We start from the raw sequence: 5,452 nt of genomic DNA, 5'->3' as shown, positions 1-5,452 counted from the left end.
TGCGGAGCTGCTGCGTGCGTTGTGCCTGTAGCGATTGCGTCAGCGATGGCGTCAGCGTTTCGGGGGGCCCGGGCCGCGCTGTTCCTGCGGCCCCCGGCGCTCGCTCGGCCGCTGGGTGCAGAGAGCACGCAGCCGTGGGGAGGGGGAGCGCCCTGGAGGGGGCGAGGTGCTGACGTGCGGCACGGAATGTTGTCCGGGGGAGGGAGACAGTTCAGGCCGAGGCGGGACAGCCCGGGCCGGTGCTTCGCGCTCCGACGAGGTCCGGGGGCCCGCAGCGACCGCGGGGCTCGCTCGTCCCTGAGCAGCTTTGGGGCGCTGGGGGGTTGTGCTGGTCCGGCACCCGCCGCTGGAGAGGTTGGGACCGGCCTGTTGGTTGTATCCGCTGCTTGTTGGGTAAAACGGATCCCAGGAGAGCCCTGATTCTTGCTTTTCCCTGGCCGTTTATTGTAAATATACACCATCCTCCTGCTCCCTTGCTGTGTCCCGACTGGCTGCTCCCAAGAACTCTCAGGAGAAGCCAAAGGTGGGAACTGATACTCAAGGTACTAAATAAAGATGCAGGATTTCATCAGCGATCCAGCTGCTCGCCTCGGGCCCCAGCCTGGGCAGTCGCGGTCTTGAGTGCTGCATGGTCGGCCTCGGCTCTGCTCCCAGCCACCAGCTGCAAGGTGAGCGTGGCTGGGAAACACAAACCCTGCCGTCCTGCGAACCACGCAGGTATTTCTAAGGCAGAAGCAGCGTATGGGGTGCCGGGGCTCCTGAGTCATCTCTGGGTGCGTACTGGGGAGCCGAGAAGGGAGCGGATGCACAAAGGCTGAAGCTCAGCATCACCCACCGCAACAGCCCTGGGCACCAACCACAGCAAGGCCTTGATTTGCCGGAAAGAAGCAACAGGTTTGGCTGGTGGCCGAGTGGGAGCCGGTGTGTCCCCGTTTGCTGAGGAACTGCGCTGCCGTGGGGACTCTGCACCCACAGCGGCTCAGCAACAGCCCTGTTGTGCTGAGGGCTGAGCCTTGGTCCTGTCCTCACTACAGTACAGCGACTTCTCCTAAAGAGCGGTGACAGGGGGCTGGGCTGTGCTGGAAAGCTGCAGGGAGCAAAGGGGACGCTTGCGCACATCCTCACTTCTGCTGTCTCCAATTCCCACCCTGAGCGGGTTTGTTCAGCTTCCCTCTGTGGAACGCCGGGCGCAGGCAGCAGGTTTATCCGGGGAGGAGGCTGCGCTGCCACGTTTCTGCATCCTCCCTCCCCCAAGATGTGTCCTGCTGCCACGGGGTTTGGCGCTTCTGGCACCAGAGAGAGGAGAGGGGCTCCTGCAGCTCAGCGGTTCCCTGCTACCACAGTGCGGGAGGTGCCTGCAGAAGCACACGGTGCCAGCGGCGGCTGGTGACAGGGATTCCAATCCGCTCTGCAGCCAGAGCTCAGGGAAGTCACAGGATCCCCGTGCCTGGAGATACTCTGGGCTCAATGGAACAAGGTCCTGAGAAACCTGATCCAAACTGGATCTCCCCTGAGCAGGATCACAGACCACCAGATTGCTTCTCCCAACTGCAGTTATTCCTTGGGTCTGTGATTTCTGTTCTTCTTGTGTAACTGCAAACGCTGCTTTTACAAAAATGACCCGGAGTGAACGTGCCCAGGAGCCCTGGCTCTGTTCCGGCTCGGGCAGCGCGCCGTCCTGGGAGCCAGACGGGCCGTGCTGCCTCAAAGGCACCCGAGCAGGGAGAGTTCAGTTTCCCTTATTCCCCTCCAGAAATCTGGAGCCTCCCAAAGGGTCACTTCTGCCTCCCTTGACCAGCCGAAGGAAGCGCTGCTCCTGCCCATGCGTTTGCTGCGTGCGGGAGGCTCCAGGGCAGGAGGCATGAAGCAAAGTGTTGCCTCCCTGATTGTAGCGTGCCATGAAGCAACGCGTTTGTAGGGCTTCAGCTCAACTGTATTTAGTGTGCACATACTAATTGAGATGGTAACAGGCTAAGTAGGGAGCGAGATCCGGTCAGATGGGGAGCGGAGAGGAAGATCAGCCTTCTGTCTGGCCCCGGCGAAGTCTGAATGGACTTGCAAACCGAAAGCTAACGGTGTTGCATCAACACTTACCTCGAAACAGCCTGCTGGGCAAATTAACTTGAGATGAAGCTTTCCTGGTAAGGTCCACTGCCCAGAGAACTCGGTTGAGCGGCCAACCCTGTGCTGCTGCCCCCCAGCCCCTGGGGCACGACTGCTGCTGGGCAAGGCTGTGCCGAGCTGGGCAGGTTGTTCAGGGCCGGTTGCTGACGTGGGGCTTGTCTTTGCTACAGTCCTCTGGAACTTCTCAAGAAAGAAAGAAAAACCTCCCAGCTCAAAGGGATCTTTAGCCAATTCTTAGCATTCTTGGGTGGGAGCTGTCTGGTGTTGAAAACTTATGCTTAATTCTGCATTTTAGCGTTTTCTCCTGGATTACTCATGGAGGAGAGCTTCGCTCTTACTGGTCTGTCGGAATCATCACCAGCTTCTTTCCAAGAAGAACATTTTGACCCTTTGTTTTACCTTCAATAGTAGCCTGTAAGTTCTCTCATCTCCAGCTACGCGCAGATGCAGACCATTTTGAAGGTTTGTATCGTTCATTGGCTAGCTGGAAATGCCAATTCCTCTTCGAACCCTTCAGTACATCTTGTCCTAGAAAGGCAGCGATGGCCACTGGTGGCCACTGTGGGTAGGGTCATGTCCTGCTGTGACCCAGTTCCGATGCTGGGGCTTTGCTCTGCTCAGCTTCAGCAGAACCGGGCACCAGACACATTTTTTTTCCAGCACAAACCACTTCTGGAGCCGAATCCCCCAAAGCCTTTGCAGGAGAGCAGGGCTGGAAGGGGAAGAGGAGCTACTGACAGCCCCAGGTTCAGTAGCCTGGAAACTCCCCCTCCCCGTGCCCGTCTCCCCGCTGGTGGCAGAGGTGCAGGGGGTGGGACGGATCCACCTGCGCTATCAGTGAGCGCTTCCTGAGGAGTGCTGCGCTCTCCCAGGTGGGTCACCTTGCCTTTTCGGTTCCTCACATACTTCTCGCGGGCTGAGGGGTGGCAGAGTTGTTCACCCCGAGGGAGACGTGTCAGGAGAGGCTGAAATCTAGAACGTCAGATATTTACTCGGGGAGCAGGCAGTGGGGAGAGCATTCAGTCAGTGTGGAGTAATTACTAAAATGGCCAAAAATACAGCGTTGTTCACACATTGAGGAAAGTTATAAAACCAAAAGGCTTCTAAGGTAGAATACAGCCGCAGCTGGCATGCGAAGAAAGCAACACCTGCGATTCCCTGTACAAGATTGCTTGCGAAGCTACACGAGGGACAGGACGGAATGTGATCATTCCGTGGCCTTGCCTTGTGACAAATGGCGGATACGGGAACGAGATGGTCCTACGGAACTGCTAAGCTGCCTACTCGCTACCCTGAGCCAACATTTCATCAAATTTTGGTGAAACGCTGTCCTTTGCGCGAACTTTGCTCATTATAATGTACCAAAACACACCTCCATCCCAGAGGCTGCCCGCCCCCGAGGTGCGACCTCTCCTCGAGTACACCAATCATAATAAAAGTATTTATGACTGGAGTCACTCAAACTCCACCTTGAAGATAAAAAATAGTATAAAAATAGCCCGAGAGTGGGGGGATATCAGGGAAGGCACCATTGCGAACAAGTTGAGGAGAACTCCATCACTGACTTGCGGGATCAGCCGATGGGCTGGGCCTTTCTTCCCCCCCCACAGGGACGCCTTTGGGTAAGACTTGGATTATACTGAGTGCTTCCTCGGGGAACTCAGAAACCTCCCTAGAGACTCTCTTTCCTACATCTATAGCCAGGCCGTATTGTTTATAACTTTGTCGCACGTTTAGTATATTTAACAATACCTTTATTTGCACGTGCTTTGCAGACAGTGTATTTATCACCGGCAATCCTAAGAACCTGTATATCTGTTGTTTAAATAAACCGCACTGTTTCAGTAGCTGGTCGTTTCGGTTTCTCACTGAACGCGACCAAAGACTCGAGCGTGGCCGTGCTGGTTCATGAGCATGACTAGACTGAAGGTGCAGCCCACTATTAGTGTACCCAAATCGTAACAGTTTAATACATATTAAACGCGATTGGACTGATAGTGCTGAATTGGGCATCACTCAGAATTTAAACCCAGCCACACCTGGCCTCCCATGTCGGTGAGGAGTGTTAGAACGCAAGGGGGTTTATCTTCTGCCAAAACCGCTTTGCCCCTTTTATGCAACAGTCATCGAAGGCTGCTGGGGCAGGACGCTGCAGTTTCCCTTGAAATCAATGGGTTTGGAGAGGTGTTTTGTAGCTACACCATCCACTGATGAATTAATGCTGGGCTCCCATCATCCCACTTTTCCATGGTGGGCACAGGAGCTTTTACTTTTTGCAACTGCGGGCTCTATCGTAACAGTATCGTCACAGGCTTTTCCTCACCTCTGCCGCCGCACTCTTCTCAAGCAGATCTTGCAACAGATTCACCCCCAGGTAGCAAGTCCTCCAGGGTTTTTGGGCCACAGATCTCAGCAGATGAACCGGTTTTTCCAACTACCAGGGTGAAGCTGCCGGGCAGAGGCAGAGCTGCAGGTGGCTGCTTGGTCTGACACGGGGTTGGTACGAACCCTCCACACAGCAGCTACGCAAACGCCTTGAACGGAGAGTACAGAAGCTAAATTCCCACTGGCTCAGGAAATATTTTATTCTTTATATTTTCATTAAAAAATAAACATAGGAAACAAAACCACAGAACACTTGTGTGATAGAAACAAACGCAGAAGGTCAGAGCGTTGGCTGAAAAGTGCATAATTAAGTCATGCTACCACGTCCCTGATCCCACCCTGTCCCCCAAGCAAGGAGTCAGCAGGAAGCTCAACGAGCAGCACTACACGAAGCCCAGGCGCTGCGGGGGCCAAGCCGACAGCGGAGGAGAGCCCGAGCTCCCCGAAACGCAGCAAGGCAGGAGACATGCTGAGGAGAGAGCGCCCAGGTGAGCCAGCGATGAAGCTCTCACTTGGGCTTGGTGGGGCAGGCGGAGGGGAGCTAGTGTACGAGGAGGGGGAGTTAGGAGGCAGGGGAAAAAGCTGAGAACAAAGGGCAAACCAGAAGCCTGGATGTCACCCCAAAGCGGCCTCGGAAGCAGAAAGATCCTAGATAAAAGGAAAATCAACACAATGAACTTGACTGAAAGGCTGACGTGGGCGTGCTGGACAGAGGGCTGTCCAGGGACGAACCCCAGTCGCTCACCAGCAAGATCTACAGGGGTAGTAGCAATTGTGTCCCCACTTTCAGGGCCTCAGCCTCTGCAAGGTGACCTCCCCACAGGGGTGGGGGCAAAGGCACTGCCGCATCGCAGCAAGGCTCCCGCTGCCAGACAACGCAGCGCTTCGCAGTTGGGTCTGTCACACTTTTTGAGGGAAATACGATGCGATGAACCTTGCTGAG

Source organism: Chroicocephalus ridibundus, chromosome 20 (genome assembly GCF_963924245.1).
Source record: "Chroicocephalus ridibundus chromosome 20, bChrRid1.1, whole genome shotgun sequence".
NCBI lineage: Eukaryota > Metazoa > Chordata > Aves > Charadriiformes > Laridae > Chroicocephalus > Chroicocephalus ridibundus.
Note: the sequence above shows the minus strand (reverse complement) of the source record.